Source organism: Emydura macquarii, unplaced genomic scaffold (genome assembly GCF_026122565.2).
Source record: "Emydura macquarii macquarii isolate MOO-44397 ecotype Brisbane River unplaced genomic scaffold, CSIRO-AGI_Emac_v2 contig_2734, whole genome shotgun sequence".
Classification (NCBI taxonomy): Eukaryota; Metazoa; Chordata; order Testudines; family Chelidae; genus Emydura; species Emydura macquarii.
This window is the reverse complement of record NW_027132871.1, coordinates 1,036,152-1,058,477: the sequence shown is the minus strand read 5'-3', so window position 1 is coordinate 1,058,477 and position 22,326 is coordinate 1,036,152. Positions and strand designations below refer to the sequence as shown.

Genomic DNA, 22,326 nt, shown 5'->3' with positions numbered 1-22,326 from the left:
TTAGAGTGGTTTCTTGGGTTTTCCTATGTGTTCAGGGTCAGTGCTGTGACTGCCAAGGAACAAGGGAACGCCATGTGTTACTATCCTTTTCACAAGTCTCTAGGAGCAGCTCTAGCGTGCCACACTCAGTTTCACTACTCTCCTATTTTTTCTTTTAAAGGGACAGTATCAAGATAAAAATAATATCTTAAATTCTTTACCTGTAGATTTACTCTGTCATTTATGCCATGTGCTTACTTATTACATTTCACTTGTCTTGGTCCCTGAAAACCAACTAGTTAGTTTCACTTTTGCTTTTTGTCAGTTTCACTCTTTTCCCATGTGTTGGTAGAATGGGTTTCAAGCATGGCAGGGAACTGTTTAATCCATAATGATGATCTGCATGATTCTTCCTCCACAACACGACCATTTTTTTCCTTCAAAACCTTTGTATTTAGATCCTCAGTGAAGATAATAGTATCTCCTTATTTTATTATTCAACAGTCCCAAATACTGCTAAAATGGAACCTGTAAAGAATTCCCAAAATGAAGTTGCCCGAGAGAGCTTCTGCACAGATATGGTTTGCTTCATCAGAATTATTTCTTTAAAATAACTTTGTGAGTGCATCCTTTTAAACCATTAAAAAAGCAACAAGAGTGATCAAATAAGAACTATACTTTGATTTTTTTGTGAGGTTGAGACAAATGAATTCAGTTAGACTGCAGTGCCATTCTGTGCTTTTACAGAAGATAAGGAATGGATGACCAACCTATGCCCCACATTGCTTCCAATACCAGTAGCCACAATAAAGAATGGATTTTCAGCTTTCCTTAATTCTGTACTCCAGTGCTTTTCTAGGTTTAAGACAGACCTGAAACATCTGACGGTAGGGTACATGTTTTGGGTTTGGTGCTTTAGGAAAAGCACATTGGTGCAATCTAAGGTATGTGAGGTAACAGCGCCTCAAGGACTACTTTTTTTTTTTTTTTTTAAATTATTATTTTGTACATTTAAATCATTTGAACTTGAAACTCAGTCTGGGGCACATGGAAAAACCCAGAAAGAAAAGTTGTGCATTGGATCTGATGACCAGTGCTTTCTATATAATGCCTTTCCCTCAAACTCACAAAGAGTGAATGACAGAGCACAGTTATTTGTCCTTCTGGAAGTGGACAAGATTTCTGTCTCATCAGCTACCTTTTTTTTTTTTTTTTAATAGGAGACTTTTCTCTCTGTAGCACTCTTGAATGTAGTTCTTCAATTAATGCAACATGATCCAACATTATGTAGTTCAGTTGATTTCTCTTGTGGTGTGGGAAAGCAGGAGAGTTTCCTCACTGCTCTGCTTTTTGTAGGTTTGGAAGGCTGATGTCAAATGAGCAGGGACTGTGGGATTTGGAGAACTGAATGTTGGTTTGCTTGTTTGTTTTTTGCTACTGTTGGAACAATATCAAAATGGAAAAGGAAAACCACTGGGTAATAGTTTCTGTGCCTTACAATAACATTAGAGTAAACACAGTAATTCAAAAAAGAAAAATAGTTCTTTTTGTTTACAAATTAATGATGAAACTTAGTTTCTGAAATAGAGAAAAATATATAGTCAGGTGGAAGACTTTTTTCATCTATTTTAAGTAATGTGTAGAAACTAATACCAAGGACTCTTAAAAAGCACTTCTGCAGTGACCTTATGCCTTGGTATCTGGGTTGCCACCTTGATTCACGTGTCATATATTTGAATCTCTCCTTCTTGAAATAAAACAAGAGAGTAAAATTCAGGCCCCACTGTAGTCAATGGAAAAATTCCCATTGATTTTAATGGTGCTAGGATTTTACACAAGCACTTTATTTCAATAACTCCTAAATAGCAGAGGAATATGGCTGTTTTGGGGTCTTATTGCTAATTGAAGTGCCCTTCTGATGAGACAGGCCGATGTATATAAAAATATTAGGAACTGGATTTTCATCTCATACCAGTCATACACCTGTGTAACTTCATAGAATTTAGTGAACTTCATGGAGCTGCTCCTGGCTTGCAGTGGTGTGACAGGCGAACAGGCCCTATATGTTAATTAGAGATATGGAACCAGGTTGTCAGCTGGCATAAACAGGATATTAAGGTCAGTGGAGTTACACGGGTGTAAAACTGGAGTGAGGGGACTGAGGTACATATGTGATTTACACCAAATGAGGATCTGGCCCAATAACATGAGTTTATGTTTTCATGCAGCCTGCTTCCGGTGTTTATTTGAGAATCTTTATAGTTTAATAATGTGGGTAACGCTCTCTCTCTCTCTGTCTCTCTCTCTGTCTCCTTTTTAAATCTTGCTCTTTGGTTCAACTTCCTTTCCCCCTTCTGATGTGATTCATTTATAAAATAGATTGCCTGGGGGCTGGGAAGTGAAGGTAAGAGAGACTGTGCTTACTTAATTTCTCAGTGATGGAGGTCGTGTGGGAGGGCCAGTTAGCTCTCTGCTTCCATTCATGAAAGATGGTGATTTGACTTATGGGTGAGGGAAGGGGAAGAGCCTGGAGTGTATCCAAAACACTCCAGTTCTGAAATGTCCTTGAACAGAGGGAAGGAAATATTGGAGGCAAATATTAATATCAAATATAATATCATGGTGCCACTCAAATGCTCTCTCTGGCTCAACAAAAGATGAATTTTTTTTTTGACATTTCTTGCATAGATTTGCCTATTTGATGACTTTTATATTGTAAGCATCAGATTATGGCTGGCCTGGCATAGGTATGCAAGGATGGGGAGAAGACACAGGAAGCTATTATTTACCATGCTACCCCATGTATGAGCCCATCATAATAATTGCTGCTCTAATTGCAAGGCCCAGAGAAGATTTTTTGTGTGTGTTGCTGTTGCTCAAGTGAGGCTTCACTCCTTCCCTCCCAGCTGGCCAGCAAAACAGAGCCAGTATAGGAGAGTGCAGCTTCTTTCAAAGCATTGCAGGCTCTCTGCTCTGGCATACGTTTCTCCAGCACTCCAACAGGAAATATTGTACCAGAGACCAGCAGAAGGTCCCACTTATGTAGAGTTCCTCTGGCCCCCCCCCCACCCAGTCCGGCTTCTGATTTAGCAACCAAACAGCACCAACCTAACCCTAGTTGTTTACTTGCTAGTACAAAGATAAGGTGAATAGAGTTTCCTTTTAATTGTTTGCTCAGTGCAGGTCACAGTTCTCGGCTGTTAGACAACACTGAATGGTGCAAAAGCAATGAAGTGGAGCTATTTAGTTGACGGGAATCTGTTGAAAGCGGAATGCTAGCATTTTGTCAGTCACCATCTCATATGCTGGGGTATATTATAAGAACAATTTACCTCGTGGCTACACTGCTCTCTCCTAATTGCACACTGGGTAATGTTACTCCAGAGTACGTTAGGGCTGTCTGAAGGTGTGAAGGAGTCTCTGAGTGAAAGTTGCTGTAGGTGCATCCATGCACACTCGCTGCCCTCCACGCAAAATCATTGTGCAGTGAGATTAACCAGCTGCTTGGTGCCTGGAAAGGGTTGCTGTTCCGTACTTCCGCTCTTTTTTTAAAGTGGAGCCTGGACCTGGGAGAAGCAGATGAGAAGGAAGGTCCTTTGTGGAGATGAGGTGGATTAAGGAATCTGTGATTTAAATGGAAACGCTACCCAAAATGAGGATTATTCTTCTACTGCGTTGTGGAATTCTTGCTTTCCCCAAATATTCCTTATTACTTTGGGGGCTCTGATGCTCATAAATGGTCCCTATTTGTTATCCCACCGCTGCAGTCCTGGCGTCAAAGGCTCTATCTATTTTTTTCCATAATTTGAAGGATTACCTCTTCATGGTGCCCATTGATCTTTAATGGCAATGTTTTGGTGTCTGAAGTGGAGGAAATATGATCAGCTTGCAAGAATATTTTTTACAGCATAAGTGCACAGTTGTGTGGTCTTCTGCGTCGGAGAACTGGGCTTTGCAAAAACTGTGTTTCAGATCCCTTGCAATCTCCATGTAATCGGAGTTTGACATCAGAATCTCTATTGGAGTTACTTCAGCGACTAGCCTGTGAAGCAGGGAACTTTTTCTGTGTTACTGAGTGTGTTTTGGGGGCAGAGAGAGAATTTCTTTACTTCTTTTGATGTATTAGCATCAAGAGAGTCTTAGCTTCATTCCTTATTGCTTCTAGATTTTTAATTTATATACCAGTATGTAAGTAACTGCAAGAAGAGATAGCTGTTCAAAAAGGCACGGTTTATAGCATGATTAAAATAAAAGATAGCATCCAGTGTATGCTGCTGTACTTGAAATATTTTCCCTGAAGACTTTCAGTTTACATTCTTATTATATCTAACTGCTTCTAATGCACTGCCTATTTTAACAACTGGCATGTCTTTAGGATGGATGTTATGGCAGATATACTCTCACCATATTTTAACTTGAGACTTTAAACTGCTCTATCTGTGTATTTGACAATTCTTTTTATACTCCCAGATTCCTCTCCCTCCTCGTGCTTCCCCTCCTCCCCCAATTTCTTTTTTTAAAGAGCAGAGGAAAGCATTAGGGAAATGAAATCTCATGAAGAAGCTGGTATGATTACATTAGGAGTTGTGAACTTGGAGCTCAGCTATATTCAATGAACATGCCTGTATCTGCAATGTATTTCTCAGCAGAGAGTAACTTTTTTTTTCGTATAAGATCACTGTAATTCTTACAAAGCCTCTGAGGTTTCCTTTTTACTTTCAACTGGAGAGGTAGTTGGACTTTGAACTACAGCCACTCAGAGTATGGCACTGGGAAAGTTCTGAGAAGCTGACCTGTTAACATGTGCATGTGATTAAGGCCAATGAGCAAGGGATTGTGTGTTGTACTAAAAAAAAGTCATAATTTGTCAATTCTTTCCACTTCCCTCCTAAAGTTGATTGTTTAGTTTGTGCACAGTTGGCGGTAGCTTTAAGTTGGGAGCCCAATCCTGCAGCCTGTAAACACATGTAACTCTCAGTAATTTGCAGGATCAGCCTGTTCCTATACTAAGAAGGAAACAGATGGACTGTTTTAGCCAACTGCTTTGTACACTCAGAGCTTGAGTAGTGAGGTAGTCAGCACTAAAAGTAAATCATTGTATTAAAAGGGAGCTCGAGAAGTGAAATTTTTGTAACATAATATTTGTGTTTATCTATTCCCAGCATTTGGTAAAATCTGATAACTTGCTTTTTAAATTTCAAGTGAGAATTGCTGTGGTATGAGTCATAGATGTTCTGCCTGGCTGGGGTAGAGATGAAATAAGACTGAGTCCAACCTCCCCCCCTCCACCCTCCGGCCCATGGTTGTTTACCTGATTTATGGGGAAGGGCAGATCTCTGCATAAACAGGTTCCCTTCCCTAGTGGAGAGTGGTTTCTGGGGAAGTGCTAAGTGCATCAGAGCAGTCACATTAAATCAGTGCATAAACGTTCTGAGAAAAATGCACCTCTCAAGTGAACCACTAGATTTCCAGGGTAACTGGTACTCCCCATTCATGGAGCTTGCATTTGAACTCACAAAGGTTAGGATAATCCTGAGTTCTTGGTCAGTGGATTTTGCTTGGCATCACAGGAGATGGAATTCACATACTTGCCCCTTCTCTGCCCCACACTACACTGCGTGGCAGCAACTGTCCCAGCCTATGGCACAAATGCAGCTCTAACGGCATGCTCTATATCACAGTGTTTAAAGCCATCAGAGATTCCCTCTCTTAGGTAGAGGGTATGGAAGACCCCCTGCATGGTCACTCCACTCACGTATAACCTGTAGAGTTGCTGTGGGAATTCAGTGGCGTGGAGAGCTTTGCAGAGGCTTACCAAGGGTAAGTTTCACCCGCAGGAAAGATCATTCTTTCAACACTGTCTTTTTTCTCTCCTCCCAGAATTCCTGAGTTTAGATAACAAGCTTCAATCTAAAGTCATTTTTGTTTTATATGCCCATCCTTTAGGAGCTAGCTCTGGCCCTTCCTACTGCCTTAACTCCCTCCTTCACTGCATCTTCAGTCCTGCATTTCTCAGGAGATGCAGGGCAGAAGATATGTCTTTATCTCTGTCTGAATGGTAGCAACCCTCCTCCCCCACCTTACTGCAGAGAGGAGTGGTGGTGCTAATTTTTATTAGTGTGGTTTATTCTCCATTGATTATCTTTAATGTGTTGCTGTCTTGTTCAGGTAATAAACTGCTGAAAACCTACTAAGGTTTAATTTAAACCAAACCAAACTGAGCCTGCTTCTAATGGATGTTGTAAATGGATTGTTGTCCTTAGCACATTAAAACCTGCTTGTGTTAAGTTCCTTCATTTTAAGAGTGCCATATATCTTGTTGCGATGCTCTTCATTACTCTAGTTCATTCTAGGCTTAAACCAAAGGGGGCGGAGGGGGAGAAATCAACTAAACTAACAACTTAAATCACAAATCAATTTATTTTTTTGGCTTCAGCAATATTCCTAATTTATATTAAACTTCAGTGGACTTGATACTGCCTTGATGCACTCACGTACAGACACACAGTGGGATAATTTGGAGTTTGGATGTAATCATCCAGATAACAGCCTCCAGGTTAACTGCTCTGTTATAAGTAACGGGACATATCCTCAGCAGATGTAAAATCATTTACACCCACGGTGGATTTGGCCCCGTAAGTATAAGAGATGCATAACTGTTGTAAGTGCTCAAATTTCCCCCAGATGTGATGTGAACAAGAGTAGAAAGACTTAGCACCAAGGACCAGTTATCTGTACTCTGGCATCTAAATGGACATTAAACAAACATGTATCCTCAACCAAACTTATTCCTGGTGTAAGTCCATTGAAGTAAATTGAATTACACTGGCAATGAATCCGGCCTCTCATGTGTAGCTTATTGAGTACATCAAATGGAATAACACAATGCCCTTGAACGTCCTATATTTTAGGGAGCTATCTCTCTGTAACCTAAATCAACAATCCAGATATAAAATCTAGTATGGGGCATCATGTGGAATTGTGGAAATGCTCCTTGCGGAAGAATATTGGGCCCATAAATTAATGAATGGATTATAGCTACCCGTGACAGGTTTAATATGGATAATATTCATGTATGTAATAATCCAGGCGTAATGTAATGCAAATTATTAATGTACGTTAGCAATAATCATGTGTGTAACTGTTCCACAATTCTGTATTAGAACACAACAGAATGGAAATTGGTTAAATAAAATATGAGAGGGAGCTACAAAACGTTGCAATCCTTAGTGATTTTTCTTGGAGCCTAACCCCTAGGTGACAGTAAACATGACTTGATGGAGAGGTTAGCATAGCATTACTGTGATGTGAGATCTGGTATATGTGGTCCTATGGGTCCATCATCATCTAATTGTCTACTGAACCCTCTTTCCAATTGTTGAGATAGACTAGCCTAGTGCAGGGCCACCAGCTCTGTGTATATGTGCATACACACATACATAATGGGAAAGTATATAAAAAAGAAATGAGTAAGGGTAGAGAATATCATGTAAAGACAAAAGCATTCAGAACATTGATCATATTGAACTTAGTGAGTATATAAGGAAGAAGAATTCTTATCATAGCCACACCAGCAGCAACTGACACGAACCAAAAGGTCAAGATATAATATAAATTCCACGGTCCAAATAAAGCAGAGATTGAGCTATATAATCTATTTAACTCCATATATTTCATCAAGTGGTCAGAGTTTGGTACAATGTGGTGTCTTGGCCAATCTTTTAAGATAGCTCATTTGTTTACTTGTTTTTTTAAAAACCTAAAACAAGTTTTATAATAAAGCAAGTTGTGGACTTAATATGCCAAAGCTACGGAGTAGATGTGATTCAGTGGATTGATGTGTGGATGCAAACCAATATCACTTGTGTTGTACTGGAAAATTCTGGAGTGTCGTCAGCCTACTATGTGTAGCAAAATGGTGCTAGCCAGTAGCAATATAGATATGGTGTAGACTTAAAAGGATGAAGGTGGTGGTATTGGTCATTTCTGGGCAGCTCCTGCAGGCTGATTTGAGGGTTAGAATGGTAAATACGTTTCTTTTTGATCTCAGAGCCACATGTCAATCTGTGTGCGTGTTTGAGGGGAGGGGAGCTGAAAGAGAATATTGTGAAATGTAGAGGGGGAAGAGTATCCACACTTGAAAGGTGAAAACCTTGCACTACCCATTCACTGGTTTATATGCTGCAGTTGAGGTTGGCCTAAATATGCTGAGTTGATCCTAATGTTGAGAGGAATCTCTCCTACTGGATGTAATGGGTCATCTCAGCCGAAAAACAGTCACGCTTATTATTTGGAGGCTAGTGGCTTTTGGTTGTGCCTGTAGTTTGGATGTGTTAATTTAGGCACCTCTCCATTTAATATATGCCCAAGTTGGACTGCAGTAACTGGCTGAAAAATAAAATAAAAAGCAAGATAACCTTGAATGTTTAACACCTCACCCAGTGAAATAACAAGTCCAGCTACTTTGTGAAATTAATTCTCCAGCGAGGGGGAGAGAAGAATTGTATGCAAACTGTTATAAGTAAATGGTGTAGTTCTGTGATACACTGAAGGCATGTTATATTTATAATTGCAAAAAAAATATGATGCAATGTCCTTTAGTTTGTTCCTTTGTAAACAGGGTTGAGCCTTAGGACAGGTCAACACTACAGACCTATATTGGTAGAACTATGTTGCTCAGGGGTGTGAAAAATCCACACCTCTGAGTGACATAGTTATACTGACCTAGCTCTGCGTGTAGTCAGTGCTATGTCGACAGGAGAACTTTTCCGGTTGACATAGCTGCCGCCTCTCAGGGAGGTGGATGAATTGCTCCCATTGGCATAGGAGCATCTTCACTAAAATGCTACAGCAGCGCTGCTGTATGTGGAGACAAGCCCTTAGTCTTGTCATCCGTGTATTTATAGATCTAAATACATTCTGGCCTCTTTTGCTACAGGCCTGTAGTATGTTCTTTTGTAGCTTCTTGATTTCAGTGGCATAAGCCAGATGGGCAAATGCCTAGGCCTAAACGATGGATTGCATAATCAAATAAATATCCTGATATTGAAGGCTAGAGCTCATGTGAATCAAGGTTTGGTCAGGATTTCAGTGCATATCACAAGATGATTCTGCTAGCTCAGTCTTTTTTTTAAGACCATATTTATTGGTTTTAGGGATTTAAACTAAATAATACCAAAGAATATCTTCATATGTGCTGCTCATTCTCTTTAGCAGGAGTTGCATAAAATCTGTGGCAGCAAGAGGAGAGCACACTCTCTCTCCTTTAAAACACACAAAGCCATTTCCCTTCTCTTTTCAATATCTTGCATGTAGCTCCTGTTGGCCTCCTAGGATTGTAACATGGAGCTTGGCCAGCCCCTGGGTTTATTTACTCTAGCCATGATCCTGCAGTGACCCTGCCTGTGCCGTCCCATACTTTAGTGCCATTTCTGTGGAAAGTGCATCTCCTTTCTGCTGCCTTACGCTCTTGGTACTAGGCAGATTGTTCTCATCACTGTTATTAATGCAGTTCCTGAGCTTTGGAGCAGCTGACCCTTTTTTTTTTGTCTGCTACATCCTTATTAAAACCCCACTGCCTATTTTGAGAGGTGGCTGGTTTCAGTGAGTATCACTTAATGGCAGTGCATGATGCCTTCCTTCAGCGCTGTTCAATTGGAAAGGATTGTTTTGGAGGGGGAAGGGAGAGGAAGGTGTGTTAGAGGAGGATGGAGGGGGTGAAGAAGAGGCTGTGGGGTAGTTGAATGGCCTTTTGGTAAATCCTTGATTCTAGAAGCTATACTGCAGGTTGTTAAAACCATTCAAATGCTACAGTCTTTTGCCTTGTGCTTTCCAAAGGCCTGATTTGAGGGGTGGTGCTTATCTTTAAGTAGCCAGGTCACCAGGAAATCATTGTTCTCTTGGTCTCTAAGTAATTTTGCTTTGAAACAATGTTTAGCTGTATATACCGGGATAAGGGACCGAAAGATAATGTTGGTCTAGGATGTGTTGTGTACGCATAGTATAAGAAAAAATTGCAAATATTGGGCAAGTTTCATCCCTGGAGTAATTCCATTAACTTCCATAGATTATCCCAGGGAGAAATTTGGCGCAGTGCCTCTATTGTTAATGCCAGAGAAGTTCCGATCTGTGGAATCTCACTGTAAATGAGATTCTGTTTGTTTCATAGATTGTACACACTGGCTGTTAGAACGAGAGATTGTATAGCCAATTAAGGATGAAATTCACCCCCATGCTGCCGCACTTGAGTGCAGCATGGGCCTTGTACTGGCCTGAGTCCCACTTAAACTTTCAAATCAAAACTTAGGTGAGACTTACATGCCTGGACCTCATGCTGGCCTTTATTGCGAAGGGTGAACTTCATCCTAACTGTACAAACACTGTGTTTATCATGTCGAGCTCCCATACCAAACAAGCTTTAAAAAGTAACCATGTTTTCTGAGTGGATAGAAAATGAAATTGTTCATCTCATCCCATGCACCTATTGAAGACTGCCTCGTTCTGACACAGCTTCAACTACTGCCATGGAGAACGGCTAATTACATTTGGAAATGCCACGGTGTTATTTATAGTGTTATAGCCTGTTTCATGCCAATGAGCTATGGTTATTTATGATGAGAAAATGTGGAAAGTTGCTACTTCATGGCCCAAACTGCCACCAGTAAGTGCGACCTTTGGATGCAAACATGGAGTCCAAATCCTACCAGACATCGGTCACTTCCCAGGGACTGATGAGGATATTCAGCTCTGGAACCGGGGCTGGGAGGAAGGATGGTCCAATGGGTAGGACTTGGGAGCCCTCTGTTCAGTTCCCTGCTCTTCTAGAGACTTCCAGTGTGACTGTGGGCAAGGCTTAGACTTGGTGCTTGGTCTACACTCCCAGGTTTGCCGGCATAGCTGTGTGCGTTAGGGATGTGGGTTTGTTTCAAATCTGCCATAGCAATGCCATCAGACATGCTAATGGAGATGCAGTTATACTTACCGGAAAGTCACTTAGCTGGAATAGCTTATTTTGCTCAGGGAACAAGTGTAAGCTATAATGGCAGAAGTACTGTTTTGCTGGTGTAAGCTGCGTCTACGCTAGGAGGGTTTGCCGACAAAGCTGTACGAACGAGCCTTTTAAATGGGGACAGGGCCTTAGTCTCCATCTCATTTCCTCATCTGTGACATGGGGACAACAGCACTTCCCTACCTCACTGGGGTGTTGGGAGGATAAATACATGTGAGATTGTGAGACACTCTGAGATTACAGTGATGGATGACACATGAATACCTAAGATACATAGCTAAGTATGTTCTGCAAGTGACTAGCACTTTGCAGGATTGAGGCCCTACAGGCAATGTTAAAATAATGGATTCATGGACAAATGCGTTCTATACCACTAAGTACTGACTGGCTAAGGAATATCACCCGCACGTGCGGATGAAATTTTCCATTCTTTCCCTAAACGAATAGGGGTTGTTGTTATTACTGAGAACTTCTCGACGTTGTCCCTCAAAGACAAAACTTTAGTGGCAATGAAATCTGCAGCTGCCACTCCTTCAGGACTTGGGTCTTGGTGGAAAAGTGAGTGGCAACACTTCCTTACATTACAAGCTACATATCCTGATTAATTACAGTTGTGTAGAGATGAGATTATGCCATGGGACTTGTATTAAACTTCTCAGCACTGTTTTTTAATTAAGTGTCTGATGAGTGCTGTCTGGCTGCTGAGTGCTAATGTTGCATTTTTTAGCTATCCTTAGCGGCGCTCTTCTAACTTCACTCAGAAAGAGCCCACGGATATCCAAAGTAATAACATGTATTTTTTTATCCGGCTTACATTTCCACAACCTGGGTTTGTGGCTTGCCTTTGGGGAAAGGGTTGCTCATGAAGGTGGTGGAGAAAGCCTTGAAGTGCAGGATCTGAAGCTTGTCTTGTACTATTTGAGTGGAACAATTACAGTCATCCATGTGAAGTATGAAATAAAAGGAATTTTTTGTGTGTGGTCTTAGTTTGTTTCTTACCTGTTCCTCCACTCACCTGCATCCAAGTCTTTCCCCCTACTTTAACTTTCTTTCTCTTACATTTTTGTAATAGTTACAAATAATCTAAAACAACAGTAATAATAAATAATAATTCTACCTATAGAATCTGTTTGAACTATAGAAGCTGCAAGTTCTTCTAACATGCTTTTTGTTAGTTCTATACCGGCTTGGGAGAAACCTAATGCTCCATATGTTAGCAACATGTCCAAATGTTACCAGTGTAAATGTTGCAAGAATTGTATGTAGTTCTTGCATCTCTAGCCTACAGTGGAGTCTGTCACCACTAACTCTGCACAGTATTAAAAGCTTACTGTTATAAATCTATAGTTATGGAAAGATTGTAGCATTGCCTCTGCAACTGTCACCTTGTTATGATACTTGATGTAATATTTAGTGTTTACTCCAACACTTTCACTGTTCCTAGACATTAAGGAGGCGGGAAAGTGGAGGCATTGTAGACGTCCTGGAGATTTTGTTTTAGAAAACGTCCATGGCATCTGTCCTAGCTCTCTCAAGAAAGATAACCCCAGTTAACCTCCAACAAAGAAGATTTCTGTGTCACATAAGATTTGTCTGGGACCCCTGGGGAGAATTAGTCAGAGCAGATGGCATCAAGAAATGAAGCTTTGCCCACAAAGTTCTAGGCGGGACTCTGAAATAGCAACCTGTCCCTTAGCACCGTATTTTTTTGCTTTGCCTAGGTATAGATGAGAATTAAACCTGATTCACTTCCCAACAACGATAGCCTTGCATTCTACTTCGTTTGGATGCTCCATTGAAGTAGAACTTAAAAATACATCAGCGGGGAGGGCAAGCAGCATAGTGGCACAGTTTGGATTGCAGCACTTCACAGGTTGGCACTCCAGAAAAAAGAAGAGGGAAAGATTTTGTGGAAATAAAATAGCTTTCTTCTTAGAGCTGCTGGTGCTGGACGAGATGAAAGAAAACAGACTCGTTTGTATCTTTTACTTTAAAAACACCCTGAGAAGAATGATTCCATTATAAACTAGTGTTTTCAGGACTTGCAGGTAGCTCGTAGTCAGATCCCTGTTTTACCTTTTACATTCAGATCTGCAGCTTCTTTCATTTTAGGGGATAAAAACTCTTAGTTTTACAGTGTGAGATTTGTACTTTTTCAAACCTGCCCTCTTGTAATATGACTACGCGTCTCATTTCCAGAAGGGAGTGCGACGAAGATTTGAGTTCGATTGGAATATTTCAAATCTATTTATTTGAAGTATGCTTGTTAGATCTGAAATTCAGTAGCTAGGTCATACAGAACAACAGGAGAAAGTCACGTCCCTTCCTCCTTCCAACACTCCCCATCCCAGCAGAACGCATGAGTTCTATGCAGCTGGGCAGCTGGTTAAGCTCCAGTCACTACAGATATGCAAGCAGCATACTTCTGGAAATAATCTTAAGGGGTACTTCTAAAATATACAGTCCTAGAAATCACAGTGGACTATGCGGGATTTTCTATTCCTATGTGCACCTTTGTATAATCTTGTCTTTTAAGCAGTTAGGAGCTTCAGGTGCCATGAGTAAAAGCCTCAAGTGTCTGCTTTTCAATTTATCCTCTAAGAGGATAGGCACCAGTTTCACTGCTCTCATCCATTATAAGAACTCGCAGAGAAGACAGACTCCCATTGACTTCAGTAGGCCTTTGGTCAGGCACTTGAGTGCAGTACAGGAGCATTATCTCTTATGATGTAGCAAGCACAGTGTTGAATAGCTGAAGCCATTCTATTCTTTTCCACCTAGAGTCATATAGCACACCCATCACTGTCATAGCTGTGCATATCTCCTTTATCTCCCCGTGGATTGGACAATAATTTCCAAGTATATTAAATACATTTTTAATTGCAGAATTACATATCAAATCCTTCAAATAGCAAGGGTAGGTGAGACATACAGCATGTAATGGGTTTGAATTTACCTTTTTTCTCTCTTCCTGATCCCTGAAGTCAAAGCTTGCTAGCTCTCACTTCATGAGAAATCCCAAAGGATAGAAAATAATATTTCAAAGCTTTGCAGAATCATACAACATAGTTTAAACCCACTGTGTACCTGAACCCCGGGAGGTCAGCTCCATTTTTCAGCAGGATAATCTGGTACATGCTAGGGAGAAGAAGACGTTTATCCATGATGTTGAGAAAACCGGAGAGTGGAAGGAGAAAAATTACTCATGTGCAATGTTCCTCAGATAAAGCTGGTTGGGAAATCTTTTTACTAAATGTTTTCCTGTTGAAGAATGCCTACTCATTGAAACCAAAACTCCTTGTGGGAAAGTGTTGGCTTTGATGAGTTCCCCATGTAGAAAATGTTTTTGAAAAAAAGGTTGGAAATGGTCGAAAGATCCCACTTTGACATTTTTCTATTTTAAAAAAAAGGTTTTGGGTTTTTTTTTTGGTTCAAAGTGACTGCTTCAAAATTTAATATAGAGAAAAACAAATTACTGAATAAAAATGGTCAAAATTGAAATAAAATGCTTTGAAATTATCAGAATAAAATGTTTAGATTGACATGAACAAGATTTTTTTTTTGATTATTCATTTGTGAAAATTGCCACAATTTTGACTATTCGCCCCAATTTGGGATGGGAACTTTTTTTTTTTTAAATCAGATTTTCCCAGAATGATAAAACCATTTCCCAGACAGCTTTTGCTTGCTATTTGATTACATTTGCAGATTTCTTTTTCAGTTGTTAGAATTTAGCAGGAAAGGGTCTCAGGATTCCAATTATCTTTAAAAATATATGTGTATATCTACCTCCCTTCTTGCTGAACCAGTCTTGCTCACCCAATTCATGTGTAGTCCCTTTAGTCAATAAAACAAAGGGGGCACAGTGAGCAGGATTTGGCCCACTAGCTAATGTTCGTTTGGAACCAATACAAAAAATATTGAGTGATCTCTCTGCTAGATCTGCCTCCAGTTAACTAATGAACACTATTCCTACATCTCTAACCAGGGCCGTATTATCCATTAGGTACAATAGGCACAGTGCCTAGGGCCTACAAAACTTTCAGGGCCTACGAAAAAAAATGTTATATATAATTTTTAATTTTTATTTAAAAAACTATTTATTAATAGCTTAAAATCAAATTAGTTATTTCGGTCGGGGGGCCTATGAAGGCAAGTGTGCCTAGGGCCTACGAAGGTCTTAAAACGGCCCTGTCTCTAACATCACTGATTATTCATCAGCAAGGAAGTAAACAAAAGGCAGCTGATTGTCAGCTATGAACTTTATTACAAACCCAAACAAAAGCCCAATATTTGGTTGGAAATAGTTCAGCAGTTTTTAAGCTGTGGGTTGTGACCCCCAAATGGGGTCACTTCATCCACAGATAGGGTCATGGCAATCCTGAATGTACAGAGGAGGCCATTTTACAAAATGGGCTCCTCCACACAGCATGACCTCACATGCACTGTATTCATGAGGTCACGTCGCACGGAGATGCTATTTTACTCTACAAAACAGTGCCCTCCATGCAGCATGACCTCACATGCACCGTACATTTGTGAGATTATACAGTCCAAAGGCCACCATTTTGTAAAGCAAAATGGCATCCTCCTTGTGGCGTGACCTTGCCTGTACAGTGCGTGTGAGGTCACACTGCAGGGAGGACACCATTTTAAAGCTGCAACTTCTGTGCTGTCTGGGGTAGTGGGAAACACCACATCTGAAAACGGGGTCATGTAGGGAAAATGTTTGGGAACTGCTGAAATAGTCACTTTTTATTTTATTAAGAAGATACAGAGTAGTAAATTTAAAAAAGAAAAAGGGAAATCCAAAGCAAAGTCTATGGCCGTTAGCATAAACCAAAGAGTTTAACATTTGAGTTTTTCTTTTATAGTGATGGTGTGGATCTGATAGAGAAGTTTGCTTTGTGTTCAGTTACTTAAGATTATCAGATTTATATTGTGTTCTCATTAGCAAATGCATCAATTGTGTCAAAACAAAAAAAAGTAACAACAAATACAAAATTAACAATTTAAAAGATTTTTAGGGGGATACATTGGAAAGTGTCCTGACTAAGCAGTAGTTGAGAAGAATATAACACTCTGTAGGAAGTTGAATTGAATGAGGATCATCACACTCAGTTGTATGGTCTCATAAAATGATACAGCCTCCTTTGTATCTCCATGAAAGCGATACTTGCCCTTGATATCAGCAACTTCATTGCTGTCTAATGTTGTGATGGATGAACTTGCACGGATTGTGTTTGAGCTGCAAGAGCAAGGACTGAATAAAAAAAGTTTATACTGATGAGATCATAAAAAGATTCTGGGCTGTCAGCAGAGCTGATCATTGGTGCATTATCCACAGAGATAAAGGTTTTGCTCTTTTTCCCCATATCAGTTACTGCACAAGAAGGGGAGAGGGTATGTCACAGAGATTGTATAAACCTGGGATATTTCCTTTAATATTTCTGTCCTCGGCAGAATATTCTTTGCATCCAATGTGTGGGATGAGACATACGTGTCACATGTTTTTTTTCCTTCCCCTCCCCCCTCCCCCCCCGCTGAGTTTTTTAATGTGATCTTCCAGGATAAAGTTGTTCGTTTTAGGGGCTTGCCTTGTGAGAATTTGATTTCTTAAACTATAAAATGAAAGCAAACAGCTGACCCCCCAACGTCTGCCTGTTCAGATTTTATTTTTAATTTGCTTCTGCATCTAGCATGGAAAAGGGATAAAAACATTTTGAATGAGGCTCCATGTCTCTCTTGCTTGTGGTAAAAGTGCCATGTTAACGTCTATATTTCATCAGTGGCTAATAAGGGCTATGGCCTGGAGGAAATTACATTAGCTACAAAATAAGGCCAGGTACCTCTGATCCAAGCCATGCATGTTGCAAAGAATGTGACAGCCATGTTGGGCACTAGTAAAATCTTCGGACATGCAGCTTGTTTATCGATGATGCTGATACTAGCCATCGCTGCGCCTTTGAATGAAATGATGTCCCTGTGGCATTCCATGGCCATGGAAAGGCCAAAATTCCTTGAATCCGTTGCTGTGAAGAAGGCAGAGGAGGTTGGGAACTGAGGGGCCACACACGGATTCCTCAGCCAGGTACACGTCGCAGAGTTGAGTTCTGAGGGAGAAAGTAGGGGGGTGGATGGGGAGAGAGTGTGGGAGGATCACGGGGTCTGTGAAATGCACAGCTCTACTGGCCACAAACCCTCACAGAAAGCGTGGAGATAGCAAGCGCCAGGAGCTGTAATTCTGAAGTAGTAGCACAGGAAAGTGGCTGAACAGGGCTCTGCATATCTTGGCTCAGGGCTGGGAGGGAGCATTCCGTCCCCCACAACCCTCATGTGGATCCTCCATATAAAACCCCCTCAGGAGAACATAGGACTTGCTATACTTGATCAGACCAATGGTCCATCTAGTCCAATATTCTGCCTCTGACAGTGGGTGCTTCCACATTCTTACAAGGAAGCTGCAAGCAGCCCTGTAGTGGATAACTAAAGAATAACCTGCCCATGTGAGAAATTTCTTCCTAAACCCCTTCAGTTAATGGTTGGCTTGAGCCATGAAGCATGAGAATTTATATCCCTTATAATTATTCTATACTATTGTGTGCAGCTCTGATGTTCTTCTTATCCACAACTCTTTAAATCTAATCCTTCTTTAAATACCACTAAACCTCTGGCCACAGTGCTAAAATGTAGCAGAGAGTTCCATGGGTTAATTATATATGGTGTGTGGATGTTTTAATCGATTTTCAGATGTGTTTTTTTTTTTTTTTTAATGTTATTGAATATCCCCTTGTTCTTGTCTCACAAGATAGGGTAAATAAAATATTCCAATGTACTTTCTCTATACCATTTGCTATTTGGTATGCCTCTTTCATATCCCCGCCTACCTAACCTGAACACGCCTAATCTTTTCCAAATCTTCTCATCCATAAATCTTTTCTTGCTTTTAATTATGTTTAATCACCTGTCTCTGAACCACTTTTATGTCTGCTCAATCTTATACCATTTATATGAGACTGCACATAGCATTGTCAATATTCAGACGTATCAGTTCTATTAATTGATTTTTATCCAATTTTTTCTTTAAACTAACTATCTATAAAAACTTTGGGCCCAATCTTGGAGCCCTTCCTCATGTGAATAACTAATCCCATTGACTTTAGTCATTGTAAGGAAGGCCTGTAAAATCCTTTCAACAGTTATAGATTAGCATGACAAGCTAACTAAGTTATAGACCTGGAGAGCTTGGTTAGCTGCCATGCTCATTTTCGAATTGCCTGACTTTTCTTTAAAGATTGCACTTTCTTTTTTAATAAAGAAAAGTGTTTTGCAAGAAGGAGAACGCTGTGCTTCTTTTGAAGGAAGATTTATTGGGATGATATAATCCCAATTTGCATTATCTCCTCACCTGTTTTTCCTCAGGGAAACTATCAATCTTTATTAACTTTTCTAAGTCAAAAGATCAAAATGATAGACAAATTCCAAAATGGGATGAAAACACTAATACGAGCTGAAAGAGTAATCCTCTTCATTAATACCTGTTGAAATTGAATTCAAAGAGGAGCTAGTTCACTAGAGATATGAGATTTGATAAGAGTTTTGTGGGATCAGAGTCCTTCCAGATGGGACCAGTGTACAATTGCGCCTTCTAATACCATACATTCTCCTGTTACAGAGGAGTTAACTTCCGTGAACCCCCAAGGGGAGCCTTGCTTTCGTTCCTTAAACAACATAGACCCGTGAAACCAGAAAATATAACAATACCTGATAAACCACTTTTATTTTCTTATAGAAATGGAGATGAAGATCTATGAAGCCATCTAGTCCATACCCTAGCAAATGTGAGATTGCTCCCGCACGTTTGGGTGTGCTGGGTGACTCTAAATAACTCAGGTGATGAGGCTTTCGTGGGGAGGTTATTCCAGTATCCAATAGAGATCACCACGAGGACCTTGTTGCTGATGAGTCCTACTCAGGTGAAAAGTGTCTCTGTAGTTGTTGGTCCATTCAAAGCTGCATTGGCCTCCTGGCTAACACTGACGTAATGCTTGCTCTTGATTTCAAGAGAAGTCCTTTAGCAGAGGCCACATCATAGCAGTATTGACATTACAGGGCTCCATGTGATTGCTCCTTCTCCAGGACAGAGTCTGTGATGCCTACTCAGTGCAGGCCCTGACACATTAATGCAGGGAACAGAGTAGTCCCCAGCTGATTTATTCAGTCAGCAGAGGAAGACTTTTTAAAGAGGCCACGTACTGGTGCACAGATTTCATGTCTTTCAGATAGGGACATGTGGCAAATCAGGTTGAAATTAAAAGTTACTGTCTCCAACCTCTCCTCCCTCCCTGCCAAAGCAAAACAAATGCCCCCCATTTCCCCGCACTGTGTTAGGACTGGGGGAGAGGCAGAGCTGTCGGTCAAACCTATGGAAAACCAAACCAAAACCCATCCCATAGATTTGCTGGTGCTCATCCATATTACTACTTGAACATTTTGCCGGGGAATTGATATGGACCTTATGACCCCATCAGGGTCAAGGTGGAGATAAGTTCAGTTATGGGCTAGGAGTTTGGGGAGTTTGAGTGACAGGGAGCTCATCTGACCGTGCTTTTGAGTAGAATCTGAAGTACAGAAATAAAGTAATTTCTTTAAGCTGTTGGTACATTTTCTTTGCAAATGTATATAACTTAATCACCCCCCCTGCAATATTTATGGTTATTGAATTGGAATAAATAGTTTCTACTTGGATGGTCTGCATGCATGTGTATTTTATTTAAGTAAAAGAAGAAATGGAAAGAAATACAGGATTTTTCTCTTATTTAAAAATCAAAAATATTACACAGATCCGATGATTGATTTTCTTGCCTGACCAATTAGCCATGATTTAAGCCCCTGGCTCTTTAGCGTTAAATTACATTTGGTCAAAGCTAAAACATTGGACTACTTATAGTTTTAATGTAGGAAAACATTTCTCTTTTTTGTTATCTCATTTGTCTTCCCTAACTGATCAAATACAGTATATTGCATGTTTCATAACTAAGTAGGGATGAATTTCATGACCTCTGCTGTATTCCTTTTTACAAACAGGCTTTGATAAAGGAGGTATGTTCGCTAGCTGACATTTGATCGCTGAAAGCAGAGCTTTGTGATGCTATTATTATGCATTATAAAAATTAATAATGTCTTTCCTTTAAATGTAAAAAGGAAAAATAAATTAATGTTAAGAAATAGTAGGATATTGTAGGCGAGACCTAAAAGAAGCCACCCTGGAACTAGGCCATCGGCGGGGACATTCTTTGAGCTTGATTGCCATATGTATATAAAGGAAGGCAGGCTGGCACTGCTACTTCTGCAGGGAAACTATCCCCATCCCCTGACTCTGTAAATCAGGAGGCCTATGGAAGAACTAACACAAACCAATATGTGCCATTTCACCCCAGGATTAAGCCGCCTTGTTCTATTTAATTGCATGGTTTATATAGATATTTTCCATCTGCTGGATGTATATGATGCAATTGTACTTTATATATATATATAGTGCTCAGTCCATCCCCAATGGCAAATTTCAGGGCTTTTATAAATTGTTTTGTGCATTTGTACTAATACATGGGAAACAGATGGGTTATTTTTGTCAATATAGTTTCCTTCAAAGATGTTCCATCATTGGTATTGAATTCTGGGCCAATATCAACAGTTCAGTTTGTTAATTTCTGGGAGGCTATACAATATACTTGCTCTTTATATAACGCCATAGGTGTGCATCACACTGTTATAGATTAAGGTCTGGATCCTGCACCAGGACCTGCTAGCTCATGCACACTCCCAGTGAAGTCACATGGACCGCTGGATTTTGGTAGGATAATGTGAAAGAGAATGTGTTAACTCCGTGGTTCTAGAAGTTCTACAGCCATTGGGGATTAGTTTGTTCCCCTGGGCATTTGTATGCTGGCAGGTCTATGGGCCAGTGTAAATACACTGAGTGTATGTTAAATGTTTCACAGGAAGGGAACATCTTTAATAAATAGTAAAATGTTCAAAGGGAAGGAAAGAGATATGGAATGGAGATGAAAATATTAAGCAAGGAAGTCACACTGTTGAAACAGGAGACCTATATTTTGGATTGTATTACAAAGGCAGTCTTAGGTATTTCTTTCTCTGACCATTCTTAGTACAATGTTGATCTTTACCACAGTACTACTTAAGGTTTAATTACATTTCTGTCTATGCTAGTCCCTTGGCCTAAATGGGGGATATTTAAGATTTCCAAAGAATAATGTTAGAAACCAGCCAAGTGTGGGGAAGGAATAAAACCCGCTCTCTATTCTTCCTGGAGTACAATGGCTGGTTGGGGAAATTTGCTTCTCTTGATTGAGTGACCTGATTTCTTCTTTCATCTGCACAACGCAGCCTTTTATAAGAAAAAGACTAGCTTTAAATTCATATATAATTGCACATCAGGGGGACCCAGTTTAAAAATGTAAATTTCATAGTATTAAACAGTGGAAATCCCTTTTGAGTCCTTGAACTTTCTTTGTTGTTTAAATGGCCACCTACAGAACCACTCTGAAGAGAACAGCGGAAACACAGTAGTCTCTTTTTATTGGGGGAGAGGGGAGTATGTATCTGAGGTTAATTCTCCCGCCCCCCTACCAAGAATCCTGAAATGAAAGTATATTCTGCACTAATTATAGAATTTGAAGATGTCTGGGCTACACAATAGCAATAAATGATGGTCTATTGTAGTAATGAGTGCTACTGTTACTGAACATGGGAACCGTTGTTTTCTTTCTTTCCTTGCTAACAGCCCCAGACTGGGTTATTGTTTCAGCTCTCCGTGTTTTGTTTTTGAGTTTTATGAGCTCATTTAGAAAACTTGAGACTGCTGCTAACTCTATCAATGGGGCTAATAGTTGAGACTTTGCCCTCCAATATATAAAATCATAGGCTGTAGCTGGAACTACTGCAGTTCAGTGGAACATCAGAATGATGTCCTACTGTTCTCTTTTTGTCATTAATTATAAAAAGTGTTTGTGTGGTTTTATGCTGTGTGTGTGATTATATGTCCATTATCTTGATTATATATTACTATGTTTGTGTGTGCATCCTACCTCTTAACTTGCTAAGGCCCCTGAGTTCAGGGCGCAGTGTGTGACAGACTCAGAATGAGGGACCCACACAAATTATTTATGCAGGAAACTTAAAATGCTGTGGGATTCCTTCCTTTAGTGTAAACGACTCTCTGGACATGAAAACCTGCACAATGCCTTCAAACGATGAGCCTGGGATCTTAAATTCATAACATTGTGCTAGACCCTAAAAATCATGGACTGAATGGAGAC

General features: G+C 40.2%; 1 protein-coding gene across 1 annotated transcript in view; it reads left to right on the top strand.

The window, feature by feature from the left end:
* The window catches only part of NHS (NHS actin remodeling regulator), a 326,761-nt gene that overhangs the window by 5,522 nt on the left and 298,913 nt on the right, over nt 1–22,326 (top strand).